This window comes from Cavia porcellus, unplaced genomic scaffold, assembly GCF_034190915.1.
Source record: "Cavia porcellus strain 051 isolate PalLab524CR breed Dunkin Hartley unplaced genomic scaffold, mCavPor4.1 scaffold_27, whole genome shotgun sequence".
NCBI lineage: Eukaryota > Metazoa > Chordata > Mammalia > Rodentia > Caviidae > Cavia > Cavia porcellus.
The window spans coordinates 50,592,590-50,608,758 of NW_026947510.1; the positions used below are offsets into that span (position 1 = coordinate 50,592,590).

A 16,169-nucleotide genomic window follows, 5' to 3' on the forward strand; every position below is an offset into this window, starting at 1 on the left:
CCTTATCTCTTCAAAAGATTCCAACTCCTTCACCGTTTCTAGTGACTTTTTTTGGTTATCTTTTATGGCCAGCATCAAGTGGTGAAGAAAGCCATCTCTGGGGGGGCCTTTGAGCTATTGAAATAGTTTTTTGTGGTCAGCTGGGAAAACTTAGAGACCTGTTACTCTCACAGTAATTGCTGAAGTGAGTGGGCTTATCGAGATTGAGGGACTATTTCTGGTTCTGCCAGTAACCTTTTATGACAACACGTTCAAGTCTCTTGACCTTTTAATGCTTAATTTGCCTAGTTGTGAAACAGTTATCATAGCTACAATAATACATCAAAATGAACTGCGGGAGGATCTCTGCAGCTAATGCTCCTTGGGTTTCTGTACCAACCAGACTCAGCCAAGAGCACAGTACTCTCCTCATCCTGTCCTCCGTGCTAGAACCTCCTCCAAGAATGAGTCAATCGCTTTTTGGTTGCCTATAGGCCTGACAAAGCCACTTGAAAGTGGGTTAATTAAAGGCTTAAAATTATAATGATGAGTTCTACAACAATTCTCCCACTGCCAGTGTGCTCAGGAGGCCTGTATGAAACACAGAAATTAGCCAGATGTAAAATCGGGGGTGAATATGAACAGCCAAGAAGAAACACTGCGAGGTGCTTTTTCAGGAACTTTAAGCCCAGTTGCTTGAAAGCATTTCAACTGCAGGTTTCTTCAGCTTTCTATTTCTGCCTTACGACAGACAGACATATCATGCCACTGCTCTCTGTATCTGTCTAGAAGCTGCTTAAAAAAAAAGGTCAGCTTTTGTCCAATGCAGTGGTTTTTAAAGACAGAGAATTACTGCTTAAATGAGCTTCTGCATTTGAAAGGCATCCCTAATAAAGGAGGAAATGAAGTGGCAAGGTGAATCTCAAACTCTTAAGTAAGGGTTCAGCTCAGTGGCATCAAACTGCAGAGAGACAAAGAAGTTGGAACAGATGCATTTTGTTAACTTGTTCATTCATGAAATCGAACACCCTTTTCAATGTTATCTAATCAGTTACAAGTTAAATGACCCATGCTACAAGCGAAAAGACCAAGATAGGGCACCAAAAGAAAAGAAGGGAGAAAAGAGAGAAGTTAGGAATCAATTCATTTAGAAAACCTTACTCAGCTATCTTAAGAAATATATAGCTAATTGGTAAAGAAGACACTTAAAGATAATGGCATTGAACCTAAACATATAGGTATGATGGACAAAGTTACTGTCTGTATTATAAACTTTTTTGCTGTTAAATAATTAGGTCATGAAGTATCTGGCAATGAGACATTCTATAGTCAGATCCTTAAGGTACTTTAAGTGCAATAGTAACGTAATATAAAGTCCCTCTGTTCCCAAATCAATATATAAAAGAAAACTTCTTATAATTTAAGCCACCATGAGCATATTGATTAATGTATGCCTTATATGTTTATCCTAAAACAATCAGTGAACGCCTGAGATGTGCCAAGTTACACTGTAGGTGTTACACAACACACAAAAGCTCCTCCCCTCAAAGAACAGACCTTGGTGGGTTTGTAGACACAAACAGCCTATCAAAATGTGCAGGTGCCAAGTGAAGGTGCAGAGGATTGAAGTGATGATTAGATAGCATTTAAAAAGGTGTTTGATATCATCCAATGAACATAATCAGGAGTGGCAGCGGTTACTTTAAGTCAAATGGTCTGAGATCATTTTAACAGAAACTTACAAGGCAGAGCAAGCGGTAAGTTCAAAGACACAAAACTCGATGAGGGTTCTGAGCTTCAAAGTACAGCCATGAGACCTGTATGGTGCAAGCAGAGAAAAGGAAGAGATAAGAAGCACAGAGAAACGGCGGAGAGACCCAGTCAGACTGAGAGGTTACAGCTTTTTTGCTACAAATGGGGAGCATCAGAAGGTGTTGAGCAGAAAGGGGACACAATCTGCATTAGACTTTTAGGGGTTCCCTGCGTCAGAGAAGACATGAAGGAAGACAGGGGCAAAGAGCAGCAGGGAAAAAAGTTAGAGGACTACAGCAAGTACTTGATGCTCATCTGAGAGAGTCACGGTGCTGCTCAGGAGAGACGCAACATGGACACAAAGTTAGTACTTGATAATTAGGAGCCACAACAATAATTTTCAAAAGAGCAATGAGGGGGGCTGGGGATTTAGCTCAGCGGCATAAGCGTCTGCCTTGCAAGCAGGCAGTCGTGAGTTCGATCCCCGGTACCGATAAAAAAGAAAAAGACCAAAAAAATAAAAATAAAAATAAAAATAAAAAAAGAGCAATGAGGAGCCTAATCAGGGGTGGGGCTGCACAGTCCGGTTCAGCAGAGGCCACTGAAATGCCAAGAAAGGAAACAGACGCCATCAGTGGGAATTTTAGAACAATTCTTCCAGTTTCTGCATCGAGTGGGTTGAAAAGAGACTTACACGGAGACAGAGAGGAGAGGCTGCTGCAATTGTATGTGCAAGAGCTGATGCAGGAGGAAATGGGCAGGGGACGTGCAGGGAGACACCAGCTTCTAGTTCGGTGGCTCCTTAGGTAAGTGTCACTTGCAAGGAATGGGTTCACAGTATCACCAGACAGAAACATAGGAGGGTTTTAAGACCAAGTTCCCCTTCCCCCAGTATCCTCGATCACAACCTTTGCAAAAGGAGAAGGTCAAGACCCAGAAAAGCTCAGCAGGGCTCAGCTGCCTGTCACCACCTGCACGCAAAGCACTCGGCTTTTCTCAAAAGGATAGGTGTATGCAAATTATGATTTTGGAACACTTCTTCCTTAGCTCGCATCCATGTTAAACAAGTAAACAACTGTAACTACACAAACGAGTTAAATAGGAGGCACTTCTAGAATCAGTCAGTAACACGGAGGGAGATAGACTGGCATGCTTTCAAGGAAACTTGTCTGAAGAGATCATTTTTGGTGAAAACGACACAGCCTGTGTCAGTCTATTTCTTTTGCAGCTCCTTTGTGAGCCCTCCTAAAGCATCCACTTAGGATCTGGACACGGAGCTCTCTGAATCGGAGCCCTTCCCCACCCTGATGACCTTGGGGAAGGCGGTGTACCCCGCCCCTTGCTTCCGTATCCACACAGAAAGACTTTGCTGGGATTCCCAGACTCACTGACATTTAGTTACCACTGTGACTGGGACCCCCAAGCTTGCCCTACAGAAGAGAGCCACAAAGCAACACAAAGAGTGGGCACGTGCTGAAAGACATGCCAGTCTGGCACATGAAGATCTGCTTTTGTAAACTGGACCCTGCAAGGTATTTTCAATGAATCCTTTAGTGTTTTTAGGTAATGCTGCTGTGCTAAGGGAAAGTCAATATAAATATGCAGAACCTTAGAATGCTCTGGAGGATGGACATTTTACAAAACACACACACACACACACACACACACACACACACTGCATTTCTGAACACCAATGGAAGCAAATTCATGTAATTTGTAAATAAAGGATGTAAATAAAGTCACGGCAAGTGACAGTCAGATAATTTCAGTATGATTTCTGTCTCCCTCCCCTGCCCAGGTTTTGGAGTTGATGCTGCACCTTCTCTGCTAAAGTTAGGGATCCTAAGAGAACTCCATGGCTGAGCGACATCACATCATTGCTTCTCTGGCTTTCCCGGGCAGTGTGGAGTGTACCTACTTTCTAAGTTCTGATCCTACAGCTCCTCCGCTTACTGCCATCCAGTCTGGGACTCGACCACTTAACATCAGGGTTTGTAGGGTTAGTAAGTGCCAAAGCCAGGCCAGGCTGACAGCAGCGCTTCATTCTCCGAGAGTTCTTTATGGCCGTTGGTCCCACTTTCCTCTATAAGTCTCTGTCCTTACTTGCTTTTATGTCCCCTTTCTTCAGGCTTCTCATTTTTAGACCATTGCTGTGACTTTTTCTTCTGCCTGCTTTCCTTTAATGTTTAATACTATAGAAAGTTCCATTGTCAATCTTTTATTCCTCTCTAATTGCTTTGCCTAGGAAAGTCCATCTACCCTCAGAATTCCACAAAGTATTTACACACTAATGTCTCTACACATCAGTGTTCTGACTCTTCCTCCTGAGAATGGAGTGCACAGAGTCAGCTGCTTGTGGTATTCCTCCAAGCCAAGGGTGCATTAGCTTCTTACATCCCAAAGGTCTAGAGCCAAGCTTCTTCCTCCATGGCTCCTGCAGGCTTGTCTACCTCCAGTCCCAACTCATATGATGCGGGATCATCTGCTCACCAGCCAAACCTACACCTAGGAGCTGTCCAACACTCACATCATAGTCACTCTTCTTCAGCCAGAGTAAATCAGCTACAGGTTAAGTGTTCCTGGATTTAGGACAGGACAGTGTGATTGTTAATAGTGACTTGTCAGCTTCACTAGATGAAGACATACCTAGCAGATTAGTAAAGCATGTTCCTGGGTACATTTAGGTGGGTCACGGAGGGGTGGCCTGGGGTGCTACACATGATCCCTTATCCATTCCTCTCTGGCAGTCTCTGCTCTGCCTCTCAGCTGTCAAAAACTAAGCAGCTTTGCTCCACATTGTTCTTCAGCCATGACATACTCTGCCTTGGAGCCAGCTGATCATGGACTGATCTATGAGCAAATGAAACTTCTCTAAGTTATGCGTATTGGGTACTATGTCTGAGTGATGAGAAAGCTGACTGAAGAGAGAGGTGATGGCTTCGTACTGATCCAGGATAAAAGCCAAAATCCTCAGCACGATCTACATGTGCTCTTGATTCACGTAAGAGAGATCTGGGCCCCTTGTCAGCCTCATCTCTGGTCTTCTTCCTTTTTGTTCCCTAGAGATTCTGGCTGTCTCTTGGGTGGTTTTTAAGGATTTTGCATATAAAGCAGTAAGATGTTCTAGATTCTCATACTGTTATACGGGACCAAGGAATCCATGACCAGAAAGGAGTATGTTAGGGTTTTTATTCATTTATTTTAGCGTAAGCTACTTTTAGTGGTTATTTTTCTATCAGTAAGCAGTTCATTTCTTTAACTTCTGAGAAGTGCAGAGGGTTAACAGAAATAAAATAAGTAACTATCAGGTTAGGCTGACACCAAGAAGGCAGGAAGCACAAAAGGAGCAGGAAGGGAAGGAAATGAGAAGGGTTTGCACGAGGGTCAGGTGATCAAGTTGTCAGACAATTAGGGAAGGAAGCGGACAAGGTCAAAAGTCTGGAGCAGCTTTTTTTAAAACTGTGGTCTGCAGACAACTTGAATTAAAATATCCCAGCTTTATGGTAAGTGATTTCAGACCCTATTAGACTTAAAGAGTCTCTGTAGTCAGGGTCCAGGAATTTGAAACACTAGTTGAAAGACTTGTCTATACCTGAACATAACATGTAGTGTTTCCCAAATGCTTCAGCGAGGTAAGTGGGGAGCCACCTTTGCTCCCAGCCAGCTGTCTTTGGTTTGTTCTGTGGCCCAGGTCCCCAGATCTTGCTCAGCACAATCCTCTGCCTTAATGGCTTTGCTTTGACTTCCTCTGGGCTGGGCTCAATCACATTCCTTATTCATACTGGATTCATTCATTTCCTCCTAATAAATGAACATGTGCCCGCCCTACCACATGATTAGCGAATTCTCACTGATAAAGTTTGCACTGTCTTTAGAATATTTAAATCATCCAACTATGGGAATGGACAAATGATCACCCATTAGCTTATGTGTTTAGTAATTATATTTTTTTAAAATTTTACTTAAAAGGAAAAAGAGAAAAAACAAAACAAAACAAAGCAGTGTAAGGGTACAAGTAATACAGAACTACAAAAAAAAAAGTAAGAAATCACCAGTTAATAGATTACATATTATCATCTTAGAGATAGTTGCTCAAGTCACAGTATCAAAGCATATAAAGTGGACATTCAAACAGTGAGACTGCAAACAGTTGTGTTCAATGATGCAACCAAAAACATTAATATGGTCAGCTATTTAACACCCCTAAACACACTTGCTGTTGTATCCTTTAGAGCACTTTTTTCCCCTCTCTTTTTTACAACAAAATTTACACATTTTGGGTTTTATTACTCCTTAGTTCTTATTACTAGTAATTATATTTCCTCATAGGTTCTTTTCCATTCAATCAGAAACTCTGTGTATGTATCTGCTTGTGTGTATGCTACCCACTATACAAAATGATTAACATTATAGAGATGAAAAGTACTTAAAAATAAATGCTCCGCCAGTTCTTGTTCACAGGTATATTCTAAATGTGGGACACTGGAAAATCTTGAACTGTGAAGATTACAAAAATCATCTAGGAAGTTTTGCCAAACTATAGCTGCTGGGCCAAATCTGCTTTGTCACCTGCACTGTAAAATAAAGTTTTATTTGGTAAACACAGACAGATTCATTTGTTTATATATTTTCTACGGCTGTTTTTGTTCTAGAATGGCCAAACTGGATATTTGCAACAGATAAAGCATGGCTTGAAAAGTCTAAAATGTTTACTAGGTAGCAATTTGAAAGCTTTTGATAAAGTGACATAAATTAGGATTCAGACGTTGATAAATTTTATGTGTGTGTAAATTGTATAGATAAGTGAATATATTTTTAGAAGATGTCTTTTATATAAGCCAATTTTACATCTTGAAAACTGATCTTCCATTGGCAACATAAATCTCAATGAGAAATTTTCCAGAATTTTCCCCAACTGTACAATTTCAGAAATTCACTTGGTAGTGCTGGGAAAGGGGGACTTTCCTGGTCTGGCTGAGGATATCTGTTTAGTTTTCTCAATCATGCCTTAATTTTTTAGTTCAACAGTTTATCTTCTACTATTATTTAGTCCCAATGGTCTGTCATTTTTCTGTGCCTAAGTAATTCTGAAACTTAAAATTCATCAACAACCACCAGGATAAAGCTTGAGTGATCCCATTGAATAGTTACTTAACACACTCATACACAATTCACACATTGTCAGGAGACTGCTATAATATTCTAATGCTGAATCAACTCACCAAAGCTAATCATAGCTCTCTGTTTTGCCATCCTATCGCATCTTATACTTCTACAATGTGTCCTGAGGATAAAGTGTGACCTGCATAGTTAAAAGTTTCTTCGTTTATATTTCAGCTAAAAGAAATTACTCCATCAATAAAAATTATAGGTAGATACATGCAAGCATGCACACAGACACATATATCCAGAATATTAGTGCTGTGACACAAGCAGTTTTTCATTGGCTTATGTGTTTACTAATTATGTTCTCTCTTGGGTTCACTTAAAATTGATTTATCTTTACATGCTTTGCATAATAATGTCAGGGTATAACTTAGTGCACAAATACAAATACAATCATTAAAAAATTCTTTTAAGACTTGTAATAATGCTCCTGAGTTGATGAATATTTTCTGAAGCAGATTTCTGTTTCATTCGTTTTTGCATTTGTTGTGTTCAGCATTTTACAAAATCATTAATGTCTCATTAATTTTATGGCAACGTAAGTATAAAGTACTCTGAGGAACAGCTTAGCAGAAATCTCTGTTAGGTCACATTTTGGTGAATATTCCTAAAGCATTATTTCTAAGTCCTCTAGAAGCTGGTGAGATGTGCCCCACCGCTGTGACCTCCTACAGTAGGGTGGCACTGCCATTTCTGTCCAGGGTGCAAGATTCCAGAGTGTCTCTGTCTGTCTGTCTGTCTCTTTGTCTCTGTTTCTCTCTCTCTCTCTCTCTCTCTCTCTCTCTCTCTCTCTCTCACACACACACACACACACACATATACACACTCACTATGGTAAACATTGCTCTCACTTTTGCACATAATTTCCTGTGATGAAAATGTCTTCTTTTTTTGGTTGTCCAAATCTTACCAATCCTTAAGGGTCATTGAAAATGTAAGCCTCTTCACAAAGCCTTAAACTATAACTGATTAATATCAACTTAGTTCCTTTTCAGTCGTATATGGCACTTGTTGACTGTAACCATCATTCATTTACTTAATCAATCCAAGGTATTTATTGTGTCACTCACATTACTATGTACCTTGGTAACATTTGAGAATAATACAAACCTCTACCTTAATGGAGTTCAGAGTCTAGTGGAAGAGGCAGACAAGTAAATAGAGCACAACAATGCAGTAACAGATGATTCACAGTCACAGTAAGCACAGTGTACTCTGGGAATTCACTGGAGAAGCAACCCCAGCCTTAGGATACAGAAATGTTAAGAAGCTCAGCTTCCAGAGTCTGAGTATCTGAATTCATACCTAACTTGTACAGAACATGGGAGACCCAAGAGGTCCATTTTGGATATGTTCATTGTTACATCCCTGAAAAGACATCAAATGTGGATCTTGAGTTAGTGGTTGGGAGGAACCAGTGGGGTGTTTAGAAGAGAGGGCCACACTGAAGATACAAATTGGGGATTTATCAAGCTACACCTGGTATGTAAAGTTATGTGATTGAATGAGCTCACCCAGGGAGTGAGAAGTGACGGAAAACAGAAGATATCCAAGGAATATGTTCTCCAACATTGTCACCAGAATGTCTCTACAGAGAGGAGGACAGAGGAATGAACAGGAATGCATGAATGAGACTGAGAGAAGCTGGTAGGAATCAGAAAGCTCAGGAGACTGTGCTGCATGGAATCTAGTGGACAAAGCACTTCAGGCAAGTGGGTAACTTAGGTGAGTCAAATGCTAGTGATAAATCCTACAAAATGAGGAGTGGGGATGGTGTGAGATGCAGCAAGGTCAACAGCAACAGAATGGAAGGACAGGAGGTAACAAATACAATCTTTTAAGTAGTTCTGCTCTAAAAGGAAGCAGAAGCCAGGTGACTAGTCCTGCAATCCCAGCCTTCTGAGATGCTCTAGCAGGAGGACTAGACATTCAAGTACAGGCCTGGTAACTTAGTGACTTAGTGAGATCCTGCCTCAAAATAGACAAGGCTGGCACTGTGGTTCACTGCAAAGACTCAGTTCAATCCACAGTATCGCAAAGGAATACAAATAGAAGAAACACAGTTACACAGTAGCGGGCTAAGGGTTTTTAGGAGTAGATTTGCCTATTTGAGTAACCAGTGAATGATCAGATTACTGAAAATGAAATCAAGGTCTCCTTATTTCTCTGGCTGTCTTGGGCTCTTTCCTTTGTACACTATGGCTTTTGCACACTCATTTTCCCAAGCACACTCCCATTCTGAGGTCCCACATCACCACGTACATCTTTCATACTTACTGCAGGGTCACTGCTCTTGGGTTTCCATCCTATCGTAAAAGGTAAACTTTGTGAGAATACAGACTGTTTTTCATTTCCAAACCCAATGGAAACAGCAAACAGTGAGATCTCCTGGAGGAAGACAACATCCCTTCCCCACGGAAGCCGCCTAGGGCAGGGATTGCAGTCTGACTGTTCACTCCTTTATCCCCATCACAGAGAACAGAATGGTTTTTGCAAACTCATGCAAATAAGTCCATTTTTTGGCAACTTAATATAACTATTTTGTATTTCTTTAAAATTTCACTTATCGTATAGGAAAGTTCTTGCATTATCAACATCTACACATGAATTGACCTTATATGTCTACTTTTGAAATGACTACTATATTAAACACACTTTAAGGCTAATTATATTCATGCTTGATTACAGCTCCAAAATGTTGATCAGTGGTGAGTATTATTTCACCTGGAGTTTTCTGCAGGACTCTTTTAGAAAACACTGCCCACTATGTCATACTGTGCCTTTGTATAAATTCCTTTTAGAATTAAATACCAGTAAAAAGTTGACTGCTAATGAATAGTATAGGTGTTAGCTAGACAGACCATTATTTCGCACGCTTGGTTAAAGAAACCCAGAACTATTAAGACACTCAAAATGCTTAGATCTCGTTCCCTCCTAAGGCTTTTCATCTTGTGCTTCTAACATTCTAATTATTCATGGGCATTTCTTGCTCAACCTTGAATTACTTTTGTAAGAAGATGAGGCACAAATAAATAAACAGATATCTAGTAGCTGGCTAGTTTTCTGTCTCATTATTTAAAATATGATCTCATCTGTAAAAGGGACACCATGCTCCGTGAAATTTTACCTTGCACAGCCCACGGATACCTTCTTTTTTTGTCTTTTAAGGTGCTAGGGATTGAGTGTAAGAGTGTGTTATCATGGAACTATATCCCCAGATCTGTTTTCTTGGGGGTTTTCTGTTTGTTTGTTTCCCTTTGTATTTCTTTGAGACTTTGAGATAGTGTCTTGCTAAGTTGCACAGACTAGGCTCAAACTCAGTCCTCTGGTCTTAGCCTCTGAACACCAACATATTTTTGTACTGAAAATCTGAAGTCAGAGGAATTGAGTGATACAAACCGTGTATAGAGAAAAACACATGGTGCTAAGTATCAATAATAGCTAAGCTGTTTGCACAGCCTTCCTAGTACAATATTGCAGCTAACATATTACTGAGCTACAAATGCCTCTGAGTTGAAAACCCAGCTGTGTTTTCTACTTTCCTCATCACAGACAATAATAAAGATGAAGTAATGTTAAGTTAGTTAAGACTCTTCAAGGATATTAGAGATGGAAGTTATGTATCCAATTACCACCCCATCCTTCTGCTTCTACAAATAAAGTAAATGAAGCAACGCTGATTACTATGTATTAGCATAAGAAAACAAGCTTTAAGAAGGTGAATGGCAGTAAGTCTCTAAGGGAAACATTTTAAGTAGTCTGAGTGACACATGTTTCCTATGATTTCAGTATAAATTAAAATTTAGCTATTCAGGAAATTTATATGCATAGCCCTTAAAATGAATACATCTCAAGCAATTGCAGGAACGAAATAGAATTTTTAGGAAACAAAAAGTGAGTTATGAGGACTATCAGGATGTCTAGAAAATTTGGTGAGCTTACCAAAGAACCCCAGTACTTAAAACACCAGGACTATTTTTATCATCCTGTCTCCTGCACTCCTAAGAATTAAGAAAGAGATCTTTGCTTTGGTGACGGTAAAGGTAATAATTCAAGGTCTGAAATATACTGGGAAATAATATATTTCTGCTTTTTTTCAGGAGAAGAAATAACAACGCAGACACCTACGCCTGGCACCATTACCTCTCCTAACACTCTAAATTCAGGGGATATTGTTGAAGTCACAGCAGACCTAAGGAAGAGTTGCAGACATAGCAACCACCTTGTGTGTGGCTAGAATCCAGATTGATTCTTTAATAATTATGTCACTTAGAAATAAGTGTTTAACAAATGCGAAATATCAAGCAGAAAAAAATTGCTTCTACAGAATCTGACTTCGTGATCCTTATAGCAAACTAACAATTAAACAGTTCAATTTAAATCCATTTCCTGGATTGTATTTTTTTATTGCTTCCATTAACCATCAGTTTGAGAGGTCATTTAAGTGGCAGCAACCCAAACATGCTTAGTTGCTTGGTGAAAGGTATTTAGATGCCTATTACAAGATTTAAATCTATTATACCTAAGCGCTTTTTCCCATTATATTTTTACTTTGTAGGAAGTTTCTGTTTTAAGAATGAAAGTTCATAGGCTTCATTTGTGGACTCTACCACTCACTAATTAACAATCGAGGTCTATTTATATGAAACAATGAAAGAGCATATACCATAAACTAGTTTGATTGTATGTATGTGTTTGAGGTAGGCATAGTGAACATAAGAATTCAAAACAAAACCATTCTTGGTTGCAATTTATTGATGAAATAGAGCTATAAAGATTTCACTTTGGATCTTAAAGAACTATACACTAAAATAAATAAAAGGAGGAAATGTTTTATTAGCTCAGGAAAAAGATGACATCACAAACAAAAATAAGACAAGTTCTTAGCAAGAAGAAAGACAACACAGAGCCCTGTGTAAAGTTTACTAAAAAGACTGGTAAAAAATAAGCTATAAAATTAAGAAGAAATAAATAGATGAATAAGGCCCTTGACTGCTAGAATTATAGTAGCAGTTATGCAAGATGCTATTAAATTTACTTAGTACTTGTGTTACATAAAAGCATTATGAGTATGCATGTAATCTGACAATTAGGGGCCAGGGATATAGCTTAGCAGCACAAGCATCTGTCTGGCAAGTGCAAGATCCTGAGTCCAATTACCGGTACCAAAAAAACAAAAACAATTTTATAACTAGTTACTCCCCCACTCCTTTTTTCCCTGAGTACCATGACTAGAGGAGTCATGACTAGAGGAGTCATGGTACTCAGGGAAAAAAAGAGAGAAAAAAAGGTATTGAGAGGTGTTGTGTATTATACACAAGAAATCTGTACCCCAATGGCAGAAATCATTGTTAATTTTGTTCATGGTGATGATAATAGAAAAAAATCTTCATTCAATTTTATTATCATACTTAAATTATATAATACCACAGCTTTAAAGTACATCCTATCCTATTCATTTATTCATTCATTCATTGTTCATTTATTCATTCATTGGTAGAATATTTAAGTGCCTAGTAGCATTCATTAAGTTCTCAAAGATATTTACTCAATTCAAATTATTGTAGTCCATCTCATATAAACACATGTGTGAACACTATGCGAGAGCCATACAAATATTCCCTGAAGTTCGCCCCCTGAGATATCCATGGGCATTTTTGCCTCAGCTGTCCACTCCGCCTGCAGTGTCCTCCCCACCCTGCTATGCTTAAAGAGTCAGACATACTTCACACGTTGCCTCTTCCAGAGGCCCTCTTAACTAACTCCTGGGCGAAAAGTACCGCGCACCTACTCCCTTTAACACAGAACACTAAATTACAGTGATGGCTCTCCAACCTTCTCCAACTTACCTAGACCACATCATCAAATTCTTGCTGCCTCCTTGCTCACCTTCCCTTAGGAACTAGCACAATGGCTGACATAATAAGATGTACTCCGTAAATGTCCTTGAATGGCTCTCGTATAATAAATTAACCCGAGGGGGATTTTATGCGACTAATAGGATACTCGAGTGCTGATGGATGGTTGAGGTGGCGGTCTGGTATCCAGGTCTTCTTTTGCTCCTCTTTGCACACCAAGTACACCGCCACTTTCAGTCGCTGAGATGCTGCACATAGCACGCTGATGTCCTCTCCTTCACTGTAGACCTTTCCCCTTCCCTGAGATCTAGCTTCAGGCTCAGCTCCTCCAGGTCAGCCAGTCCCTCATCAGGCCACCTCCGTGTCTCACTGCAATGCCTCCATCACTGTTGGCCATCTTTCTGGCTAGTCTACCTCCTCTTTCGTGCTCCCAGCAGGCATGGAAATTCCCCGAGAGCTGCTCTGTTGTTGAGCTTCTTCACTGCTGAATTCCTAGAACCTGGCAGCATGCTTGGCATCTAGTGAGCACTCAGTACATCTCTGCTGTTGAAGGAGAGAATGCATGAATGGGGAATTCGGATGCTTTCTTCCACAAACAGTGACCTGAGAGCTCCTGGGCCGCGTTTCACCTTACACGAAAGTTTCACTCAGCCTGCTCGGCATTTTTAAAAACCTACAATGAGTTGCCGACTTATAAAGGTGAGGGGATTTCACAGTTTTAAAAAGTTCAGAATCAGGCTTCTTTTGAAATACTGGAATAAGTAGAAATCCAGAGCCTGCAAATGCAGCTGGCAAATCAGCAGGTGCAGGGGACAACTGCCTGCTTCGAAAGAGGGCCAGATTGATGTGGCCCCACTGCTCCCCCAGGCTCACACACGCCTAGTGCACCTCGGAAAGGTGGCTGGACTTTCACCCCGATCTCCCATAGCATCCGCTCTGACCCATGCTTTACACACCCTTAGATCATCCCTGCAAACCCTGCCCTCATGGGTGGCAGTTCCACAAAAGTCTTGAATATGTCTTCCGCGATGAATTAACATCTGAATGCCTTATTATTTCTGCTTTGTGACACTGAGGAATTACAGTGATTGAATGCTAAAACTGAATTCATTATACATGAGAGGAAAATCTAGGTGAGTGTTCAACAGATCTTAAATTGGTGGAAGAAAACTACCATTAAAACATAAAACCCAATGAATCAGGAAGCGGCAATAACTAATACGACTGGCAAAAGGTTATTATCTATAATTAAAACTCAGAAAAAAGTGAGTCCCAATAAAGAAGGAATAAGTACACTTTTAAATAATTCACAGAAGAGGTACAAATACCTGAAGAACACATTCAAAGTCTATTTGACTAGTAACCTAAAAGATATGAATGAAAGTAAGGTCTCATTCATCTATCATACATTAATTTATTCAATAAATGTTTGTTGAGTGTTCACTATGATCCAAATAATGTCAGTTTGGCAAAGAGTTTTAAAAATAGCAATAATTTTAGAATTCAGTGAGATAAATATGGTCAAATACTATGAAAAACAATTTTAAAATAAGCATCAAAGACCACAAAACAGTTACTACTCTGTGACTCTGTAATTAAACTTCTTGAAATTTGTCCTAGGAAAATAAGCAGCGTGGCAGACAAAGGTTAATGTAGGAGGATGTTAATCACTGCATAATTTATCCTACCATATACATTTGAAACCTAAATGTCTCACAATAAAGAATGATTAAATGAATTATAGGACATTCAAATGATGTACAATTAGACATTAAAATTATGCTTTTCAAAGACCACTTATTGATCTGGGAAAAGTCTCATGAAAAATTTTAAAGCCTGCATTTTGAAATAAATTTCCAATAACTAATTAAAGTGATCTATTCTCTCTTACTTTATGATGTGGGAGTTATTTTTGCTTTCCACAGGCTTACTCTCTAATACTTCTCCTTAGGCTGCAAGACATATAATGTATCTCCATATATTTCTTCTAATAGGCGTAAAATGAAGGGTTTAAATGAAGAATCTTTAAGGAAATTCTCTGCATGACACCACAGTATTAGATCTTAAGAAATTCCCTTTTTGATGTATTTATAGTATTATGTAGATCAGACAAGACATTTACAAGAAGCATTATTTGTTTCTTGTAACACCAACCACAGGAAGGGCCAGAAGGGATGTCATGATAGAAAAAGCAGAACCATCTCACTGCCGTGAAAAGCATAACAACAAAAATTGAAAGTCTGTGTGCACCAAAATAAACCGTCTGTACAAAAGATGATTATAGTAAAAGGAGGAGGAAGCTGCATCTTGGTTTTGCAATTACTCAACTGTGCAAAGACAGCAGTCAAGCTGCTTGGTCACCTGCCTGCAGGAGCCCAAAGACCTCACATCCGTAAGGAAAACAGCAAGAGCTGGATTCGCCCAGCCCTGAGCACAGCTTCGAGCCACTTCTGCAGCCCAGCCACAGCTTCCACTCATCTGTGCAGGTGCCTTGGTGCACAAGCTGCATGGACAACAGGCTCCTAAGGAAGTGGGCAACCATGGTTGGCCTCCCAAGAAACCAAACGTGATGTCCACAGCCGAGAAAGCCACAGGAGCCACAGAGCAAGCAGCACACTAGGCTCTTCTGTGAGTGCAAGCTGATTACTTTTCTTGAAAAACGGATGGCAGGAGTCGCCCCATAAAGAATGCATTCATATGGTGACAAGGCAACAATTTCTTAAGTCATTGGAGCAAAATAAGGAGAGACTGCTTAGAGCGACTCTATCCGTTACATTCCTATTTTCTCTCCTCTCAGAGTTCTCAAAGGGACCCACGTGGACTCTGTTTAATTGGAAATGATAACGTAGGCCAGAGGCTTTTGGCATTCAGCAATTCAGAACCCTCTTCTTTCTTAGCCTCTCCCTGCAGCTCACTTGGTTTATGTATCTTCGTTGTGTCATAAACTACTGCTTTTCCAACATTTAGTTTGTGGAAAGTTAAACACACCCTCCACATATCCATCCACACCATCTTCACATACACTCTCTCCTCTCTTTCAATAAGTTGTTTTAAAGCACTTACTATTCTTTTATACTTTGAATTTCTGCTCACTGGGTAATTCCACTGTCACCTTTGAATATTATGTCTGTTCCCTTCGAGCACTTTTGTAAGCTCAAATCCATCAGAATCACTGATCTTTACTCCATCACCAATTTCCCCTTCTTTCATATATAGCAGGTTGCTTTTCTTCGGTATCATCTTTTAGCATATGATTAGCTCTTGCCCTCTTTATCCTCTTTCTCCATTTCTCTCGACATTTGATTTAGACTTTTTCAAAAATTTACATTCTCTACTCTTAATCTGCTAAAATGCACCTGCTCCCACCTCCTTCTGGTCTATGCATGTGCCCTGATAAACTATGAGCACCTAAAT

General features: G+C 39.8%; 1 protein-coding gene across 3 annotated transcripts in view; it reads right to left on the reverse strand.

Annotated features, from left to right (window-relative positions):
- Itpr2 (inositol 1,4,5-trisphosphate receptor type 2) overlaps positions 1-16,169 on the reverse strand; it is a 424,566-nt gene that overhangs the window by 106,663 nt on the left and 301,734 nt on the right. The window lies entirely within an intron of this gene.